The following is a 21,690-nucleotide window of genomic DNA, read 5'->3' as shown; positions in this document are numbered from 1 at the left end:
GACAGACAGCGGGAGAGACAGAGAGAGGTGGGGGACAGAGAGAGTGGGGGTCACAGAGAGAGTGCGGCAGAGGGGGACAGAGAGAGAGGACAGGGGGGGGGACAGAGGAGGGGGACAGAGAGAGAGGGGGGACAGAGAGGGAGAGAGGACAGAGAGAGAGGGGGACAGAGGGGGGGGGCAGAGAGAGTGTGGGACAGAGAGAGAGGTGCCCAAGAGAGTGGGGGGAGAGAGAGGGTGGTGTGATAGGGGATAGAGAGGGGGGTAGAGATAGGGGGAAGAGAGAGAGGGGGACAGAGAGAAGGGTGCAGAGAGTGGGGGCGACAGAGCGAGGTGGACAGAGGGGGTGTACAGAGAGCGAGGGGTGGACAGAGAAATGGGGACACAGGGAGAGGGAGGCACAGAGTGAGAGGGTGACAGAGAGAGTGGGGACAGAGAGGAGGGTGACCAAGCGTGGGTACAGAGAGGGGGGACAGAGAGAGGGGGGGCAAGAGAGTGGGGAGAGGGAGGTAGGGGAGAGGTGGGGAGAGAGAGGGGGTAAAGAGAGGGGGAAGAGAGAGAGTGTGGACAAAGAAATGGGGGAACAGAGAGAGGGGGACAGAGAGAGGGGGTCAGAGAGAGGGGGTGGACAGAGAGAATGGGGACAGAGAGGAGGGTGACAGAGAGGGGGGGACAGACAGAAGGGTGACAGGGAGAGGGGCAGAGGCGGGGGACAGAGAGGGGAGGGACGGAGAGTGGGACAGAGAGAGTGTGAACAGAGAGAGGGGGGGGACAGAAAGAGGGCGTGCAGGGGGGGATTGAGAGAGGGGGGACAGAGAGAGGGGGACAGAGGGGGAACAGTGAGGGGAGGGATGGAGAGGGGGACAGAGAGAGAGCGGACAGAGGGGGGGGGTCAGAGAGAGATAGGACGGAGGGGGGAACTGAGAGAGGGGAACAGAGAGAGGGGACAGAGAGGGGGGGACAGAGAGAGGCGGACAGAGAGAGACGGGACAGAGAGAGGGGGGACAGAGAGTGGAGAGAAGGAGAGGGGACAAAGAGAGGTGGGACAGAGAGGGGAGGGACGGAAAGTGGGACAGAGGGAGGGCGAATAGAGAGAGAGGGTGAACAGACAGGGGGGACAGAGAGAGAGGGGACAGAGGGGGGATTGAGAGAGGGCGTACAGAGAGCGGAGACAGAGGGGGAAGAGAGAGAAGGGGACAGAGAGGGCGACAGAGAGAGGGGGGATAGAGAGAGGGGAAAGAGAGAAAGGGAGAGATGGGGCGGACTGAGAGGGAGGGACAGAGAGAAGGAAGGGCAGAGAGACAGGGGACCAAGATAGTGAGACAGACAGCGGGAGAGAGAGAGAGAGAGAGGTGGGGGAAAGAGAGAGTAGGGGTCACAAAGAGAGGACGGCAGAGGGGGACAGAGAGAGGACAGAGAGAGTGGGGTGACGGGGGGGGGGGGGAACAGAGAGAGAGGGGGTCAGAGAGAGAGAGGACAGAGAGAGCGGGGGGACAGAGAGAGTGGGGACAGAGACGGGGCGGTCAGAGAGAGAGAGGGGTCAGAGAGAGAGGGGGGTCAGAGAGAGAGGGGAACAAGAGAGTTGGGGGAGAGAGACGGTGGAGTGATAGCAGATAGAGAGGGAGGTAGAGATAGGGGGAAGAGAAAGAGGGGGACAGAGAGAGAGGGGAACAGAGAGTGGGTACAGAGAGAGAGGGGTGGACAGATAAATGGGGACAGAGGGAGAGGGAGGCACAGAGTGAGAGGGTGAAAGAGAGAGTGAGGACAGAGAGGAGGGTGACAGAGCGGGGAGTACAGAGAGGGGGGACAAAGAGAGGGGGACCGAGAGAGAGTGGGGACAGAGAGAGGGGGGACATTGAGAGAGGGGGGGGGGGAAGAGAGAGGGGGCGCAGAGAGAGTGGGGGGGCAGAAAGAAGAGGGCTAAGAGACCGGAGAAAGAAAGAGAGTGAAAGGGAGCGGGAGACAGAGGGGACGGACAGAGAGGGTGGGACAGAGAGGGGGGTACAGAGAGGGAGGGGACAGAGAGAGATGGGGACAAGACAGTGGAGGAGCGAGGTAGGGGAGAGATGGGGAGAGAGAGGGGGATAAAGAGAGGGGGAAGAGAGAGAGGGTGGACAGCGAGAGGGGGACAGAGAGAGGTGGACAGAGAGAGGAAGGACAGACAGAAGGGTGACAGGGAGAGGGGGGGACAGAGAGGGGGGACAGAGAGGGGAGGAATTGAGAGGGGGACAGAGAGAGAGGCGACAGAGGGGGGGAACAGAGAGACAGGGACAGAGAGGGGGACAGAGAGATGGGGACAGAGAGATGGGGACAGAGGGAGGGGGACAGAGAGAGGAGGAACAGAGAGAAGGGACAGAGGGAGTGGGATAGAGAGGGGGGACATAGAGGGGAGGGATGGAGAGAGGAGGGTCAGAGGGAGGGACAGAGAGAGATGTGGACAGAGGAAGAGGGGGCACAGACATTTGGGCGACAGAAAGAGGGGGGACAGAGAAAGGGGGTCAGAGAGAGGGGGGTCAGAGAGGGGGCGACAGAGAGAGGGAGACAGAGAGAGGGGCGACAGAGAGACGGGGACAGATGAAGGGGAACGAAGAGAGAGGGGGGACAGAGAGGGGGGACAGAGAAAGAGGGGTGACGTGAGCGGAAAGGGTGTTGACAGAGAGAGAACAGAGAGAGGAGAACCGACAGAGAGAGGGGACAGAGATAGGGGGACAGAGAGAGGGGAACGGAGAGAGAGGGGGAACAGAGAGGGAGGACAGAGAGAGAGGGGGCAGAAAGAGGGGAACGATGAGAGAGAGGGGACAGAGGGGGGACAGAGAGAGGGGAATGGAGAGAGGGGAGACAGAGAGAGGGAGGACAGAGAGAGGGTGACAGAGAGGAGGGGGACAGAGAGTGGGGGACAGAGAGAGGGAGACAGAGCGAGGGCAACGGAGAGAGAGGGGGCATTGAGAGAAGGGGACAGAGAGATGGAGGGTCTGAGAGAGGAGAGAGAGAGATTGGGTGACAGAGAGAGGGGCGGTCAGAGAGAGAAGGGACAGAGAGAGGGGGCAAGAGAGTGGGGGGGGAGAGAGAGAGAGGGGAGAGATGGGGAGAGGAGGGGGGGTTAAAAGAGGGGGAAGAGAGAAGGTGGACATAGAGGGGGACAGTGAGTGGGTGGACAGAGAGATGGGGACAGAGGGAGAGGAGGGTTCAGAGAGAGGGGGAACAGAGAGGAGGGGGCAGATAGAGGGGGGACAGAGAGAGGGGAATGGAGAGAGAGGGGCAACAGAGAGGGGGGCAGACAGAGTGGAACGGAGAGAGAGGGGGGACAGAGAGAGGGGAATAGTCATAGGGGGCACAGAGAGGGGGGAACAGAGAGAGGGGAATAGACAGAGGGGGCACAGAGAGGGGGGGACAGAGAGAGGGGAATAGACAGAGGGGGACACAGAGAGGGGGGACAGAGAGAGGGGAACAGAGAGAGAGGGGGTCAAAGAGGAGCGGGGACAGAGAGGAGGGGGAGAAGAGGAGCGGTGTTAGAGAGGAGGGGGGCAGAGAGAGGGGTCAGAGAGAGGGGTTACAGAGAGACAGGAGGAACAGAGAGCGCAGGGACAGTGCGAGGGGGACAGAGTTAGGGGACAGTGTGAGTGGGGCACAGAGAGAGAGAGGGGGACACAGAGAGGGGGGCAAGAGAGAGGAGAGAGACGGGTCGACAGTGGTGGAGAGAGGGGGAGACAGACGGTGGGGGAGTAGCGACAAGGGGAGAGAGAGGAGGCGAGAGAAGGGGGAGCGTGAGAGGGGAGACAGAGGGGGAGAGGGGGGAGAGAGGGGCGAGAGAGAGGAGGGTAGGGAGAGGAGGGGAAAGAGGAGGGGAGAGAGGGGGAGAGAGAGGAGGGGAGAGAGTGGGGTGAGAGCGGGGGAGATGAGAGGGGGAGACGGGGAGGGAGAGATGGGGAGAGTGAGAGGGTGAGTGAGGGAGGGATTGAGAGAGGGAAGGGGTGAGAGAGGGAGAGAGAGAGGGGAGAGAGTTCTGTGACAGAGTTGGGAGAGAGAGTTAGTGAAGAGAGAGTTAGGGGAGAGAGTGAGGGGTAGATAGACTGAGTGAGGAGGAAAGGGAGGGGGAGGAGGAGAGACAGGATAGAGAGCGAGACAAGGAGAGAGAGGGCGGAGAGAGAAGGGGAAGTGAGAGAGGGGTTAGAGAGATAGTGGGAGAGCGGGCGAGAAGGAGGGGCGAGGGAGCGAGAGGGGGAGAGGGGAGAGAGAGGGGGGAGAGTGAGCTGGACAGGGTGAGGGGGAGAGAGAGGGGGGAGAGAGAGAGAGCAGCAGGGAGAGGGGGCTGGGAGAGGGGAGCAGAGAGAGGGGGCAGAGAGAGGTGGCAGAGGGAGGGATCGAGGAAGGTGGGCGAGAGAGGGGGGCAAGAGAGGGGTCGAGAGAGGGGAGGGAGTGAGGGGAGAGAGGGGGGAGAGGGGGGTGAGAGAGGGGTGAGAGAGAGGGCAGAGAGCGCGGGGACAGAGAGAGAGTGGGGAGAAAGTGGGGGAGAGAGGGGGTGACAGGGGAGGGGGAGAAGGGAAGAGAGTGGAGAGGGATCGGAAGAGAGGGTAGAGCGAGAGGGGAGACAGAGGGAGGTAAAGAGAGGGGGAAGAGAGAGCAGAGTAGAGAGACTGGGGAGAGAGAGGTGAAGAAATGGGGGAGAGAGGAGGGGAGAGGGCTGGAGAGAGGGTGATAGAGAGGGGTAGAGAGAGGGGAGAGAGAAGGGGGGAGAGAGGCGAGAGAGAGAGAGGCGAGAGAGGTGGGAAGAGAGGGGGTAGAGGGGGAGAGAGTGGGTAGAGAGAGGGGAGAGAGGGGGAAAGAAAGAGGGGGAGAGAGGGAGGGGGAGAGTGGGGGTAGAGAGTGGGGCAGAGAGGGGTGGGAGAGGGTGTACAGAGATGGGGAAGAGAGAGGGGGAGAGTGAGGGGGAGAGAGTGAGGGGAGAGAGTGGGGGGAGAGAGAGTGGGGGGAGAGAGTGGTCTGGAGAGAGTGGGGGAAATAGTGGGGGAGGGACAGTGGATGGGGAGAGTGGGGGTGGAGAGTGGATGGGGAGAGTGGGGGTGAGAGTGCATTGGGAGAGAAGGGAGAGACACTTGCGTAAGTGATTGGGGTAAGAGAGCAGGGTAAGAGACCGGCGAGAGAGAGAGGGGAGGGAGAGAGGGGAGGGAGAAAGAGAGGGGAAGGAGAGAGTCGAGAGAGAGTGGGGTGAAAAAGAGGGGAGATGGAGAGGGGGAGGTGGAGAGAGGGGAGAAAGAGAGGGTTGGAAAGAGAGGGGAGAGAGAGAAAGGGTAGAGAAACAGGGGTATAGAGCGAGGGAGAGAGAGACAGAGGGGGTAGAGAGAGAAGAGAGAGAGAGAGAGAGAGGGGGGGCGAGAGAGGTCAGAGAGTGGGAGGGGGAGGGGCGTGAGAGAGGTGGGAGAGAGATGGTGTGAGAGAGGGGGTGAGAGAGGGGGTGAGAGTGAGTGGAGAGAGTGGAGACGAGTGGGTGGCGAGAGTGGATGCGAGAGAGGGGGTGGGAAGGGGGCGAGGGAGGGGGCGAGAGTGGGGGCAAGAGTGGGGGGCAAGAGAGGGGGCAAGAGTGGGGGCGAGAGAGGGTGCGAGGGGGGGCGAGAGAGAGGGGGGAGAGAGGGGGTATAGAGAGAGTTGGGGAAAGAGGCGGAGAGGGGGGAGAGAGAAGGGAGAGAGGCTGGAGAGAGAGGGGGAGAGAGTGTGGAGGAGAGAGAGTGGGGGAGAGACTGGAGGAGAGAGAGAGGGTGTGATAGAGAGGGGCAAGAGAGGTGGGGAGAGAGAGGAGAGAGAGTGGGAGGGGAGAGAAAGGGTGATAGAGAGAGGTGAGAAGGACAGGCGAGAGAGGGGGAGAGGGGGGAGTGTGTGAGGGGAGAGAGAGTGTGTGAGAGAGAGGTTGTGAGAGGGGGGGAGAGAGAGAGGGGGAGAGTGGGGGTTGAGAAAAGGGGAAAGTCAGGGGGGTGTGGAGAAAGAAGGGGGCAGAGAAAGGGGGAGAGAAAGAGGGGGAGTGAGATTGGGGGGAGACAGTGGAGAAAGAGTGGGAAAGAGAGAGGGGAGAGTGAGATGGTGAGAGAGGGAGGGTGAGAGGGGTGGAGAGAGAGGGGAGAGAGAGAGGGGAGAGAGATGATGTGAGAGTGGGGAAAGAGAGTGGGGAAAGAGAGTGGGGGAGAGGGAGGAGAGAGTGAGAGCATGAGAGGCAGGGAGTGAGAGAGGGAGAGAGAGGGAGAGATTTAGGCGACAGAGTGGGAGAGAGAGTTAGTGAAGAGAGAAAGGGAGAGAGAAAGATTGGGGGTCGAGAGGGGGTGAGCAGGGTAGAGAGAGAGGGGAGAGGGAGGGAGAGAGAAGGGTTTGCGGAGAGAGGGGGAGAGTGGGGGACAGAGAGGAGAGAGAGGCGGACAGAGGGAGGGTGACAGAGGGAGGGGGACAGAGAGTGGAGGGAGACAGAGGGGGAGAGGGGGGAGAGAGGGAGGGGTAGAGAGAGTGTGGGGACAGAGTGGGGAAAGTGTGGGGAGAGAGAGTGGGGAGAGAGAGTGCAGAGAGAGAGTGTGAGGGAGAGAGTGGGGGAGGGAGAGGGTTAGGGAGGGAGGGAGTGAGAGAGAGGGGAGAGATTTAGGTGACAGAGTAGGGGGGAGAGTTAGTGAAGAGAGGGGGGAGAGAGAGAGTGAGGTGTAGAGAGAGAGAGTGGGTGAAAGAGACAGGTGTAGAGAGAGGGGATGAGAGAGACGGTAGAGAGAAGGCGAGAGAGGAGGGGAGAGGGGTGAGAGGGGTTAGAGGGGTGAGAGGGGTGTGGAGAGAGGGGGAAGAGAGAGAGGCGGCAGAGAAAGAGAGATAGGGAGGGGGAAGAGAGACGGGGAGTGCAAGAGAGAGGGGGAGATAGTGGGGGAAGATAGAGGGGGAGAGAGAGGGTGAGAGAGGGGGGAGAGGGGGGAGAGGGGGGGAGAGAGGGGGGAGAGGGAGGGGGAGAGGGAGGGGGAGAGGGAGAGGAAGGTGCGAGGGAGGGTGAGAGAGGGGGACAGAAAGAGGTTGAGAGCGGGGGGAAAGAGAGGGGACAGAGATGGGGAAAGAGTGGGGGAGAGAGAGAGGAGAGTGAGAAGGGGAGACTGGCGTGGCGAGAGAGGGGGAGGAAGAGGAAAGTGCGAGGGAGGGTGAGAGAGGGGGGACAGAAAGAGGTTCAGAGTGGGGGGAGAGAGAAGAGAGAAAGAGGGGGAGAGAGTGGGGGAAGAGAGAGTAGGAAGAGAGATGGGAGAGAGAGAGAGGGGGAGATGGAGGGAGAGAGAGGGGGAGAGAGCCGGGGAGAGCGACGGGGAGAGAGGAGGTAGAAACGGGGCAAGAGAGGGGGAGGGAGAGGAAGGTGCGAGGAAGGGGGAGGAGGGGACAGAAAGGGGGTGAGAGCGAGGGGAGAGACAGGGGAGAGAGTTGGGGAAGAGAGTGGGGGAGAGGGGGGGAGACAGAGGGAGAGAGAGAGGGCGAGAGTGACGGGGAGAGCGATGGGGAGAGCGACGGGGACGGGGGAGAGACGGGGAGGGAGAGGGGGCTGAGAGGAAGGGGGCGAGGGAGGTGGAGAGAGGGGGACAGAAAGGGGGTGAGAGAGGGGAAGAGAGCGCAGGGAGAGAGGGGAGAGTAGAGGGAGGGAGTGAGAGAGGGAGAGAGAAGGGAGAGATTTAGGCGACAGAGTTAGTGAAGAGCGAGAGGGGGACAGAGTTTGAGGGGTAGAGAAACAGGGTGAGCGTTGTAGAGAGAGATGGGATAGAGAGAGGAGGTGAGAGGGTGGAGGACAGAGAGGGGAGAGAGGGGGAGAGTGGGGGGAGAGAGAGGAGAGAGAGGCGGACAGAGAGAGGGGAAGAGGGAGGGGGACAGAGACTGGAGGGAGAGAGAGGGGGAGAGGGGGGGAGAGAAGGAGGGGAGACAGAGTGTGGGGAGAAAGTGAGGGAGAGAGTGGGGAAAGAGAGTGGGGAGAAACAGTGTGGGGAGAGAGTGGGGGTGAGAGTGGGGGAGGGAGAGAGGAGGAGAGGGAGGGTGGAGTGAGGGGGAGGGGAGAGAGGTGTTAGAGGGGGGAGAGTGGGGGAGAGAGAGGGGAGGGTCGGGGGGAGAGAAAAGGAGAGAGAGGGGAACAGAGGGGGGTGGCCAGAGAATCGAGAGAGAGAGAGGGGGGGAGATAGAGAGGGGAGAGAGAGGGTGAGCGGGGTAGAGAGAGACGGGATAGAGAGAGGAGGTGAGAGAGTGGGGTAGAGAGAGGGGAGAGGGAGGGGGAGAGAGAGAGTGGGGGAGAGTGGGGGAGAGAGAGGGAAGAGTGGGGGAGAGAGAGGAGAGAGAGGCAGGAAGAGGGAGGGGGACAGAGAGTGGAGGGAGAGAGAGGGAGAGAGTGGGGAGAGAGAGTGGGGAGAGACAGTGCGGGGAGAAAGTGGGGGAGAGAGTGGTGGAGAGAGTGGTGGAGGGAGAGGGTTAGGGAGGGAGTGAGTGAGAGAGGGGGAGAGAGTTAGGTGACAGAGTGGGGGGAGAGAGTTAGTGAAAAGAGAGGGGAGAGAGAGAATGAGGGGTAGAGAGGGGGGGTGCGAAAGAGAGGTGCCGAGAGAGGTGCTGAGAGAGACCGTGATGAGAAGGGGAGAGAGGAGGGGAGGGGGAGAGAGAGGGGGAAGAGAGAAAGGCGGTAGAGAGAGACAGAGAGGGGGAAGAGCGACAGAGAGAGAGAAGAGAGACAGGGAGGGGGAGGGGGGAGGAGGGAGTGAGAGAGGGTGGGAGAGAGGGGGCAGAGAGCCGGGGGAGAAAGTGGGGGAAGAGAGATGGGGAGAGTGTGGGGGTGAGTGAGGGGGGAGAGAGGGAGAGGAGTGGGGAGGGAGTGGGTGGGTGAGAGGGAGAGACAGGGAGGGGGAAGAGAGGGGGGAGAGGGCGAGAGAGAGGGGGCAGAGAGCGGGGGGAGAAAGTGGGGGAAGAGAGATGGGGAGAGTTTGGGGGTGTGTGAGGGGGGTGAGAGAGAGAAGGAGAGAGAGAGGGAAGAGAGTGGGTGGGAGAGAGAGACGTGGAGAGAGAAGGGGAGAGAGAGGGGGAGAGTGACGGGGAGAGACGGGGAGAGAGATGGGGAGGGAGAGGAAGGGGCGAGGGAGGTGGAGAGGGCGGATAGAAAGGGGGTGAGAGAGGGGGGACAGAGCGCGCGGAGAGAGGGTAGAGAGATGGGGAGAGAGATTCCGAAAGAGATGGGGAGACTGAGAGGGAGAGAGAGGGGAGAAAGGGCGCATGAGAGGGGGCGTGAAAAGCGGGCAAGGGGGCGAGATGGGGTGAGAGAGAGGGGAGAAAGAGCGGGTGAGAGAGGGAGAGAGTGAGGGTGCGAGAGAGAGGAGTAGAGAGAGGGGGAGAGGGAGGGGATAGAGAGAGATTAGATTACTTACAGTGTGGAAACAGGCCCTTCGGCCCAACAAGTCCACACCGCCCCGCCGAAGCGTAACCCACCCATACCCCTACATCTACATCTACATCTACATCTACATCTACATCTACATCTACATCTACATCTACATCTACATCTACCCCTTACCTCACACTACGGACAATTTAGCATGGCCAATTCACCTGACCTGCACATCTTTGGAGTGTGGGAGGAAACCGGAGCACCCGGAGGAAACCCACGCAGACACGGGGAGAACGGGGAGAGAGACGGGGAGAGAGACGGGGAGAGATTGTGGAGAGATGGGGAGAGGGAGAGGGGTCGAGAGAAGGGACAAGAGAGAGGGCGAGAGTGGGTGGCGAGAGAGTGGGGCAAGACAGGGGGGTGAGAGACGGGGCGAGATAAAAGTATGAGAGAGGGGGGCGAGAGGTGGGGAGAGGGGGAGAGAGAGGTGGAGAGAGAGGGGGCTGAGAGAGAGAGTGTGGGGAGAAAGGGGGAAGAGTGAGCGGGAGAGTGAGAGGGAGAGAGAGGGCAGAGATAAACGGGGAGAGAGAGGGTAAGAGTGAGACAGGGGAGAGAGGGGGTGACATAGCGGGGGTGAGAGAGAGCGGGGAATGAGAGAAAGGGGGAGAGGGGGAGAGGGGGAGAGAGAGTTGGAGAGAGAGAGGGAAAGAGAGGGGAGAGAGAGGGGGAGAGAACGGGGAGAGAGACAGGGGGAGGGAGACGAAGGCGGCGAGGGGAGAGAGGGGGAGAGAGATGGGGAGAGTGATGGGGAAAGAGATGGCGAGAGTGAGAGGGAGAGAAAGGGGAGAGGGGGCACGAGAGGGAGTGAGAGAGGCGGGCGAGGGGGGATGAGAGGGGATGAGAGAGAGGGGAGAGAGAAAGGAGAGAGGGGGGAGAGAGAGGGGGAGTGAGAGGATGCAAGAGAGAAGGGTAGAGAGAGGGGAGAGAGAGGGGGTGAGAGAGGGTGGCGAGAGAGGGTGGCGAGAGAGGGGGCGAGACAGAGGGTGATGGGGGAGAGACAGGGGACAGTGAGAGAGAGTGTGGAGAAAAAGTGGGGAAAGGATAGCAGGGAGAGGGAGGGGAGAAAGACAGGAGAGATGGGGGGCAGAGAGAGAGAGTGCGTGGAGAGAAAGGAGGAAGAGAGTGCGGGACAGTGAGAGGGAGAGAGAGGGGGAGCGATAGTGTGGGAGAGACAGGGCGAGAGAGAGAAAGAGAGGGTGAGAGAGGGGAGAGAGGGTGGTGAGAGAGAGGGACTGAGGGAGTGGAGGTAAGAGAGCGGGGTGTTAGAGAGAGGGGGCAAAGAGTGGGGGAGAGAGTGGGGGGAAAGAGAGGGGGAAGAGAGAGGAGGGAGAGAGAGAGGGAGAGGGGGAGAGAGACGGGTAGAGTGACGGGGAGAGGCGGGAGAGACAGAGGGAGAGAGGGGGAGAGAGAGGGGGCGAGAGTGGGGGGTGAGGGGGGGTGAGAGAGGGGAGAGAGAGGGACTGAGGGAGTGGTGGTAAGAAAGTGGGGTGTTAGAGAGAGGGGGCAGAGAGTGGGGGAGAGAGTGGGGGGAAAGAGAGGGGGAGAGGGAGGGGGCGAGAGAGGGAGCGAGAGTGGGGGGTGAAAGAGGGGGGTGAGAGAGGAGAGAGAGGGGGGAGACAGAGGGGGCAGTGAGAGAGAGGGGAGAAAAAGGGAAGAGAGGGAGAGAGTGGGGGAGAGATGGAGGGGGAGAGAGAGAGGGAGAGAGATGGGAGGGAGGGTGATGAAAGAACGGGGGTGAGAGAGCCGGGGGTGAGAGAGAGGGGGAAGACAGTGGGGGAGAGAGATGGGGAGAGAGAGGGGGAAAGAGAGAGGGGAGAGGGCGAGGGAGAGACAGGGAGAGAGGGAGGGATGGGAGAGGAACGTGCGAGGGAGGGTGAGAGAGGGGGACAGAAAGGGGATGAGAGTGGGGGGAGAGAGAGGGGAGAGAGATGGGGAGAGAGTGGGGGAGGGAGAGGAAGGTGCGAGGGAGGGGGAGAGAGGATAACAGAGAGGGGGTGAGACCGGGGTGAGAGAGAGGAGAGAGAGATGGGGGTGAGAGTGGGGGAAGAGAGTGAGGAAAGAGAGTGGGGGAGTGAGAGGCAGAGAGAGAGAGGGGAGAGGGAGGGGGAGAGAGATGGGAAGAGAGACGGGGAGAGCGACGGGGAGAGGGGGGAGAGACGGGAAGAGAGAGTTGGAAGGAGAGGAAGGGGGCGAGGGAGGTGGAGAGAGGGGGAAGGAAAGAGGGTGAGAGTGTGGGAGAGAGAGGGGAGAGAGAGGGGAGAGTGAGAGTGTCAGAGAGGTAGGGAGTGAGAGACGGAGAGAGAGAGAGGCGAGAGATTTAGGTGACAGAGTTAGTGAAGAGCGGGGGGAAGAGAGAGTTTGAGGGGTAGAGAGAGAGGGTGAGCTGGGTAGAGAGAGATCTGATAGAGACAGGGGATGAGAGAGTGGGGTAGAGAGTGGGGAGAGGGAGGGGAGAGATGGGGAGAGGAGAGAGGGGTTAGAGGGGCGAGAGTGGGGGACAGAGAGGGGAGAGTCGGGGGGAGAGAGGGGGAGAGAGAGGGGGAGCGCGATGGGGAGGGGGAGAGACGGAGGGAGAGAAAGGGGGAGGATGAAGGGAGCGAGGGAGCGGGTTAGAGAGGGGGCAGAAAGGGGGAGAGAGTGCGGGGAGAGAGAGGGGAGAGAGATGGGGAGAGAGATGGGGAGAGTGAGAGGGAGAGGAAAAGAGAGGGGAGAGTGGGAGTGCAAAAGGAGGCGAGAGAGGCGGGCGAGAGAGGGGCAAGAGGGGGTGAGAAAGAGGGAGAGAGAGAGGGGCGAGGGGGGAGAAAGAGAAAATGCGAGAGAGAGGGGTAGGGAGAGCGGGGAGAGAGAGAAGGGTAGAGAGGGTGGCGAGTGAGGGGGGCGAGACGGGGAAGAGAAAGCGGGCGAGAGAGGGGGAGAGAGAGAGGGGGAGAGAGAGGGGGATAAAGAGGGGGGAGAGAGAGTGGGTAGAGAGGGGGGAGAGGGGGCAGAAAGAGAGAGAGTGTGGCGAGAAAGGGGGAAGATAGAGTGGGAGAGAGCACGGGGAGAGAGGCGGAGAGATAGAGGGAGAGAGAGAGAGAGTGTGGTGGGGGGAGAGGGCGGTAGGGAGAGAGAGAGAGGGGGAGAATGAGACCGGACGAGAGAGTGGGGGTGAGAGCGTGGGGGCTAGATTGGTGGGTGAGAGAGGGTGGCGCGACAAAGTGTGGGAGAGAGAAGGGGCGAGAGAGAGAGGGAGGGAGAGAGGGGGAGAGATGGGGGAGAGAGTGGGGGAGAGTTGGAGGAGAGAATGGGGGAGTGAGTGGAGGGAGAGAGTGTGGGGAGAGAGTGTGGGAGAAGGGGTAGAGAGTGAGGGAGAGAGTGGGGAATAGAGTGGGGCAGAGTGAGAAGGTGAGAGAAGGAGGGAGTGAGAGAGGGAGAGAGGGGGAGAAGGTTCGGTGGCAGAGTGGGGAGAGAGTTAGTGAAGAGAGAGGGGGAGAGAGAGTGAGGCGTAATAGAGAGAGGGGGTAGAGAGAGAGGGTGAAGTGCGGGGAGAGCGAGTGAGAGGGGATGAGAGGGGGAGGGAGAGTGAGGTGACAGAGTGAGGGGAGAGAGGGAAGGGCAGAGAGAGAGGGGCTCGAGAGACGGGTGTGAGAGAGGGAGAGAGGGAGGGGAGAGAACAGAGGGGAGAGAACGAGGGAAAGTGAGGGGGGGAGAGAGAGAGGAGAAAGAGAGGGAGAGAAAGGGAGTGGGGAGGGAGAGGGGGTGAGAGAGAGAGGGGGAGAGAGAGAGAGGGGAGACAGAGGGGAGAGAGAGAGAGGGGACAGAGAGGGGGGAGAGAAAGAGGGGGAGAGAGAGAGGGTGGAGAGCGAGAGGGGGAGAGAGTGGGGTGAGAGATTGGGGCGAGAGAGGGGGAAAGAGAGAGGGGGAGAGGGAGGGGAAAGAGTGAGGGGGAGAGAGAGGGTGAGAGAGAGGAGGGAGAGGGGCGAGAGGGGAGAGAGAGGGAAGAGGTGGCGAGAGAGGGATGAGAGAGGTTGGAGAGAGGGGAAAGTCAGAGAGCGTGGGAGAGAGTGGGGAGAGAGGGGGGGAGATGAGAGAGGGGGGACAAAGAATGAGAGAGAGAAGATGGAGAGGGGAGATATAGAGGGGAGAAACAGAGAGAGAGAAATGGTTGAGAGACAGGGGTAGAGAAGTGGAGTAGTGAAAAGGATAAAAAGAGAGGGGGAGAGAAGTGGGGTGAGAGAGAGGGCGAGAGAGGGGGACAGAGGGAGTGGGAGAGAGAGAAGGGGGAGAGATGGAGGGTGGAGAGAGTGGGGGAGAACGAGTAAGGGACAGTGAGTGGGTAGAGAGAGAGAGACAGAGGGAGAGAGAAAGGGGGAGAGAGAGAGGAGGAGGGGGAGTGAGGTGAGGGAAAGGTGAGAGAGCGGGGAGAGAGAGAGGTGGGAGAGAGAGAGAAGCGGGGGAGAGACAATGGTGGGGGAGAGAGAGAGGTGGGGGAGAGAGAGAGGTGAGTGAGAGAGAGGTGTGGGTGAGAGAGGTCAGGGAAAGAGAGAGGGGAAGAGAGAGGAGGAAAGAGAGAGAGGGGAAGAGAGGGAAGGGCAGAGAGAAGGAGAGCGAAAGAGGGGAGTAGGGCCAACGGAGAGGGGTCAAGGGAGAGGGCGGAGAGAGGAGGGGAGAGAGAGGGGGAGAGAGGGGAGAGAGGAGGGGGAGAGAAGGATGGAGAGAGAGGGGGAGAAGGGGAGAGAGAGATGGGGAGACAGAGAGGGGGAGAGAGCGCGGGGAGAGAGAGAGGAGAGAGAGAGGTGAGTGAAACGGGCAGAGAGAGAGGGAGAAAAAGAGGGGAAGGGAGAGGGGAGAGCGAGCGAGAAGCGATGGGCGAGAGAGGGTGACGAGCGAGAGGGGAGACAGAGAGGATGTGACAGAGAGAGGGTAGGGAGAGGGGGAGAAAGAGATGTGAGAGAGGGGGAGAGAGAGGGGGTGAGATAGAGTGGGGGAGTGAGTGGGGGGATTGAGTGGGGGGAGAGAGGGTGTAGAGAGGGTGGGGAGAGGGGGAAGAGAGGGGGTAAAGAGTGGGGAGAGAGAGAGGGAGGGAGTGAGAGGGGGAGGGGGAGGGGGAGGGGGAGTGCAGTGACAGAGTGAGGGGGTCAAAAGAGGGGGCGAGAGAGGGGGAGACAGGAAGGGGAGAGAGGGAGGGGGAGACAGGGAGGGGGAGAGACAAGGAGTGGGGAGAGAGTGGGGGAGAGAGAGGGGGGAGAGAGAGGGGGAGAAAGAGAAAGGTGAGAGTGAGGCAAGAGAGGAGGCAAGAGATGGGAAAAGAGAGAGGGAGAGAGAGAGGGCGAGAGCGAGCGGGGAGCAAGAGACAGAGCGTGGGGAGAGAGGGGTGGCAGAATGGGGGGGGAGACAGAGGGGGAAGACTGCAGCGGAGGAAAAGAGTGGGGAAGAGAGGGGGAGATGGAGATAGAAGAGACGGAGAGATGTGAGAGGGAAGATGGAGAGGGGAGAGAGTGTGGAGAGAGAGAGGAGAGAGAGACTGGGGGTAGAGAGACAGGGGTAGAGAGAGGGGAGTATTGAGAAGGATAAAGGGTGAGGGTGGAGAGAGAAGGGGGCGAGAGAGGGGGGCAGGGGGAGTGGGAGAGAGTGAGGGAGAGAGAGTGAGGGGGAAAGAGGGATTGGGAGAGAGAGGGGAGAGAGAGGGGAGAGAGAGGTGGTGAGAGAGAGGTGAGGGAGATAGAGAGGTAAGTGAAAGAGAGGTGGGGGAGAGACAGGTGGGGGAAAGAAAGAGGGGGGAAGAAAGAGCGAGGGAAGAGAGAGGGGCAGAGAGAGATGGAAAGATAAGGGGCGAGATAAGGGGGAGAGATTGGGGAGAGATAGGGGAGAGGTACCGGGAGAGATAGGGGAGAGAGAAGGGTAGAGAAAAGGGGAAAGAGAAGGGGAAAGATAGGGGAGAGAGAGGGGTTAGAGAGAGATGGATTAGAGAGAGAGAACGGGACAGAAAGGGGTCGAGTGCAGGGGTCGAGAGGGGGTAGTCGAGTGAGGGCTTTCGAAGGGAGTGGTTGTGAGAGGTGTGTCGAGAGAGGGGGGACAGTGAGGGGGTCGAGAGAAGAGGGCTGAGAGAGGGGGTTCGAGAGAGTGGGTCAATGGGGGAGAGTGAGGGGAGGGGAAGAGAGAGGGGTGAGAGCATGGGGGAGAGTGAGTGGGGAGAGAGAGTGGGGGGAGAAAGGGGGCAGAGAGGGGGTGGAGATGGGGAGAAAATGAGAGAGTGGAGAGAGAGAGAGTGAAGGGTGAGAGATGGGGAGAGCGAGGTGCGAGCAAGAGAGACGGGTGAGATAGTGGGTGAGCGAGAGACAGACAGAGAGAGGTGCAAGTGTGAGTGAATGAGTGAGGGGACGGAAATGAGAGAGAGTCTGAGAGATCGAGAGAGAGTGTGCGATAAGGGGACAAGAGAGAGAAAGAGAGAGAGAAAAAGATAGAAAGAGGGGGAGAGCGAGATAGGGAAAGATACAAGGTGAGCTAGAGAGAGAGGGACATGAGTGAGAAGCACGCGAGGTGGGGAGAGAGAGAGTCAGGTGAGAGACAGGGATGAGGTGGAGAGTGAGTGAGTGGGTGAGAGAGAGAGTGTGTGAGGGGAAGAGAGATAGAAAGAGAAGGTGAGGGGGGGCTGAGAGACAGAATGAGAGTGAGAGGGTGAGAGATAGATAGTGAGGGAGTGAGAGAGGGGATCGAGAAAAAGAGACAGGGAGTCTGAGAGAGAGAGAGAGAGATGTCTCAGGGAGGACCAGTACAGCAGAGGTGAGAACAGGACCCTTACAAGATGGTGGAATGAAGCCTAGAATGTAGCTGTTCCTTACCCAGCCCTATGTCCATGTCCTGTCTTCCGGGTCTGAATACAGAAGACCACTAAGCCCCTCTGTGCTCTTTACTCTGAGTGATCTTACCGGCTGCAGGATTTACTGAAGGCTCCAGATCTCCCTCTCCATCTCTCTCTGGCTGACCAAGCGTCTTTGATGTGGTTATGGACGAGACAGGAATTAGGAATTCGGCTGAGACAGGAACATCCTGAGTACCTACAGGAGACAGAGAAACAGACAGAATGGGAAATTAGACTGATGCCTTGAGGTTTACACATGGAGGATCTGGAAAATCCCAGTCTCCATCCCTAGCCTGTGCTGCTGTGTCTCTCTGGAATGGGGAATTCCATTGGCTCAGGATCTGGAGTAGCTGCAAGAATGAGAGACGCTGAGAGATGCAGCAATTAGACCCACACAGTGAGGGATACCACATGGAGAGATACTGAGTGATATCACCAGAGTGCAGGAAGGTATCAGGATCACACAATGGTCATGATGAAAGGGGTTTGATTCATGGTGCACGGGGATCAGTACTCAGTGACAGGTGAGCTACGAGTGGGACAGGTGATGGCCTCGTGCTATTCTCACCCGACTGTTCATCCAGATGTTAATGCCAGTGTCCAGTATAACCCATCTAACTGCTTAATATCCTTTTAAGAAGGAAATCTATCATAGACAGCGGGTCTGGCCTACACATGATCCAGACCCAGAGCGATGGGGTTGACTCTAAACAGACCTCTGTAATGATCCAGCAAGGCACTCAGCTCAGGGGCAGCTCGGGGTGGACATGCGATGCTGGCCAGCCAGAGACAGCAACATCCCATGGGTGAATTAACCACAACACTGTTGGGAGCAGTGTCCTGGTCAACCATGTCGGGAAGCTCATGGGCAGGACTTTAAACTGACAGAGAGGATGCAGGGCCAGGGTTCAGGTGAAAGGAGCTTTCCAAATCCAAACATAAATGGCAATGTAGCTGAAGACAAGCAGAAAGGAACAGAAAGAGACAGAGTTTAACTGAAACTATACATCAGTGAATTGGACTGTGACAAGAAATTGTGGAAAGAGCCAGTCGTAATGTTCTTTTTTGGAATGGACAAAGTCTCTGCAATGAGGAGGATGGACTGTGGCACAGAGATAAATGAGGTTTAGTGGTGACAGGGTGAACAAAAGGTGGAACATGAATATTCTATTGTCCACCTCCTTGAGGGGTGACAGGGAGTGCAGGATGGGTAACCCTGACAGTAATGGGTAACAAAGGCATGACAGAGAAAGCATTTGGCCTCAGATGATGCAGCTGAATCAGCCTGAATGCAGATTCTGGGTAACACGTGTCAAAAACACAAGCAGGAGAACAGTTTAGAGGCTGCCTAACAGCATTTTATTGCTCAGCCCTGTTACAAATTCGAATGAATTCCTGTGTAATACAAAGGCACTGTGATAATTCTGGGAGACTTCAGTCTTTGTATAATCTGGGACAGTCACATCGGCAAAAGTGATGGTCTCCGAACTCCTCTTTGGATGTTTCTATCAGTGTTTCTTTGAATAACACATTGTGCAAACGGCCAGGGAGGTGACTATCTCAGATCGACCGTTGGGTGATGACGCTGAGGGAAGCAGTAATGTCCCACTGAGATATCCTCTGGGAAATTGCAGTGTAGTGGAATTCAACGAGATGATGGATTGTTAAAGTGACCATAAAACACACTCAACAATCATAACCAAAGCCATTGACATGTGTTTGAGAGGGGAACTGACCAAGGGAAACAGGGAAAACAGTGAAGTGTGTGGCTGGAAATGGACAGTGGAAAACATTTAGAGTCAGAGAGATGGACAGCACAGAAACAGGGCCTTCGGTCCAACTCATCCACGTCACCCACATATCCTAACATAATCTCATCACATTTGCCAGCACTTGGCCCAAATCCCTCTCAACCCTTCCTGTTCGTATCCCCATCCAAATGCCTTTTAAATGCAGTAATTGTACCAGCCTCCACCACTTCATCTGGCAGTTAATTCCATACACGCAACACCCTCCACATCAAAACGTTGTCCCTTACGTTCCTTTTATATCTTTCCCGTCTCACCGTCAACCTGGGCCCTCCAGTTCTGGACTACCCCATCCCAGGGAAAAGAACATGTCTGTTATATCTATCGATTCATCTCATGGTTTTATAAACCTCCATATGGGTGCCCCTCAGCTTCAGACATTCTCGGGAAAACAGGCCCAGCCGATTTCACCTCTCCATGTAGCTCACATCCTCCAACCCTATCAGCATCTTTGTAAATCTTTTCTGAAACCTTTCAATAAATACAACATCCTTCCGATAGGGAGGAGACAAGAATTGCACACAATATTCCAAAAGTGACTTATCCAATATCCTGTATAGCCACAACATGACCTCCCAACTCCTCTACTCAATGCACTGACTATTAAACACAAGCATAACAAACACCTTCTTCACTATCCTATCGATCCACAATTCTCCTTTCAAGGAACAATGACCCTGCACTCCAAGGTCTCTTTGTTCAGAAACACTCCCTGGGACATTAACATTAAGTGTTAAAGTCCTGCGAAGACTTTTGCTTTTCCAAAATGTAGCACCTCCCATTTATCTAAATGAAGCTCCATCTCCCACTCCTCAGCCCATTGGCCCATCAGTTCACCATCCCGTTATAATGTGAAGCAACATTCTTCACTGTCCACTACACATCCAATTTTGGTGTCATCTGCAAACTTACTAACTGTACCTGCTGTGTTCACATCCAAATCATTTATATAATTGATGGAAAGTAGTGGACGCAGCACCGATCCTTGTGGCACTCCACTGGTCACAGGTCTCCAGGCTGAAAAAGCCACCCTCCACAACCACCCTCTGTCTTCTACCTTCGTGCCAGTTCTGTATCCAAATGGCTGGTTTTCCCTGTATTCCATGAGATCTATCCTTGCTCTCCAATCTCCTATGTGGAAACATTTCGAACACCTTCCTGAAGTCCATATCACTCACATCCACCGCGCTGCCCTCATCAATCCTTTTGTTACTTCTTCAAAAAACTCAATATCTTGAGCCATGATTTCCCATGTACAAAGCAATGCTGCCTATCCCCAATTAGACATTGCCTTTCTAAACACATGTAGTTCCTGTCCCTCATGTATCCGTCTCTCAATGTGCCCACGACTGACGTCAGGCGAACCAGTCTGTAGTTCCCTGGCTTGTCCTTACCAGCCTTCTTAAACAGTGGCACCATGTTAGCCCAACCTCCAGTCTTCTGGCATCTCACCTGTGTCTATCGATGATACAAATATTTCAGCAAGAGGCCCAGCAATCACTTCTCTAGCATCCCACAGAGATCGAGAGTACACCTGATCAGGTCCTGGGGATTTATCCGCCTTTAACCATTTCAAGACATCCAGCACCTCCTCCTCTGTAATATGGACATTTTACAAGATGACACCATCTATTTCCCAATGCTGTTTCCCAAACCATCATTCTATTCTGTATCTTCCATGTCCTTCTCGACAGGAAATACTTGTTCAGTTTCTCCCCCATCTCCTGCAGCTCCATGTGTAGGCTGTCTTATTCTTTGAGGGGTCCAATTCGCTCCCCATTGACCCTTTGGCCGTTATGCATTTGTAAAATTCATTTGGATTCTCCTTAACCGTATTTGTCAAAGCAAACTCATGTCCCCTTTTTGCCCTCCTGATTTCCCTCGATCACTACCCAACACTGCACTCACCCCCTCCCTGACTGATCCCTACCCAACACTGCAATCACCCCCTCCCTTACTGATCCCTCCCCAACACTGCAATCTCCCCGTCCCTGACTGATCCCTACCCAACACTGCAATCCCAACTCCCTGACTGATCCCTACCCAACACTGCAATCTCCCCCTCCCTGACAGATCCCTACCCAACACTGAAATCTCCCCCTCCCTGAATGATCCCTACCCAACACTGCAATCTCCCCCTCCCTGACAGATAACTACCCAACACTGCAATCTACCCCTCCCTAACTGCTCCCTAACCAACACTGTTGAATCCACTCTGTTAGTGTATCCCGCCCAGGGAAGAGAAGAAGAATCACACTCTGTCAATGTAACACACCCAGGGAAGAGCAGACTGACCGCACTCTGTCAACGTAAAACACCCAGGGAACAGCAGACTAACCCCACTCTGTTAATGTAACACACCCAAGGAAGAGCAGACTGATCCTACACGGTCAATGTAAAACACCCAGGGAAGAGCAGACTACCCCCACTCTGTGAATGAAACACACCTAAGGAAGAGCAGACTGAGCCCACTCGGTCAATGTAAAACACCCAGGGAACAGCAGACTAACAATACTCTGTCAATGTAACACACCCAGGGAAGAGCAGACTGACCTCACTCTGTCAATGTATCACACCCAGGAAAGAGCAGACTGACGCCACTCTGTCAATGTAACACACCCAGGGAAGAGCAGACTGACCCCAATCTGTCAATGTAACACACCCAGGGAAGAGCAGACTAACCCCACGCTGTCAATTTAACACAACCAGGGAAGAGCAGACTGAACACACTCTGTCAATGTAACACACCCAGGGAAGAGCAGACTGATGCCACTATGTCAATGTAACCCACACAGGGAAGAGCAGACTGATCCCTCCCTGTCAATGTAACACACCCAGGGAAGAGCAGACTGACCCCACTCTGTCAATGTAATACACCCAGGGAAGAGCAGACTGACCTCACTCTGTCAATGTAACACATCCAGGGAAGAGCAGACTGACCCCACTCTGTCAATGTAACACACCCAGGGAAGAGCAGACGGACCCCACTCTGTCAATGTAACACACCCAGGGAAGAGCCGACTGACCTGACTCTGTAAATGTAACACACCCAGGGAAGAGCAGACTGACCGCAGACTGTCAATGTGACACTTCCAGGGAGGAGCAGACGGACCCCACTCTGAATGTAACCCACCCAGGGAAGAGCAGAATGACCCCTCTCTGTCAATGTAACACACCTAGGGAAGAGCAGACTGACACCACTCTGTCAATGTATTACACCCAGGGAAGAGTCGACTGACCCCACTCTGTCAATGTAAACCAGTCAGGGAAGAGCAGACTGACACCACTCTGTGAATGAAACACACCAAGGCAAGAGCCGACTGACCACTCCCTTTCAAAGTAAAACACCCAGGGAAGAGCAGACTGACCCCACGCAGTCATTTTAACACACCCAGCGAAGAGCAGACGGACCCCACTCTGTCAATGTATCACACCCAGGGAAGAGCAGATTGACCAAACTCTGTCAATGTAACACACCCAGGGAAGAGCAGACTGACCCCACTCTGTCAATGTAACACATCCAGGGAAGAGCAGACTGACCCCACTCTGACAATGTAACACACCCAGGGAAGAGCAGACTGACCTCACTCTGTCAATGTAACACACCCAGGGAAGAGCAGACTGACCTCACTTTG

Source organism: Chiloscyllium punctatum, chromosome 28 (genome assembly GCF_047496795.1).
Source record: "Chiloscyllium punctatum isolate Juve2018m chromosome 28, sChiPun1.3, whole genome shotgun sequence".
Lineage (NCBI taxonomy): Eukaryota > Metazoa > Chordata > Chondrichthyes > Orectolobiformes > Hemiscylliidae > Chiloscyllium > Chiloscyllium punctatum.
This window is presented reverse-complemented; position numbering follows the sequence as displayed.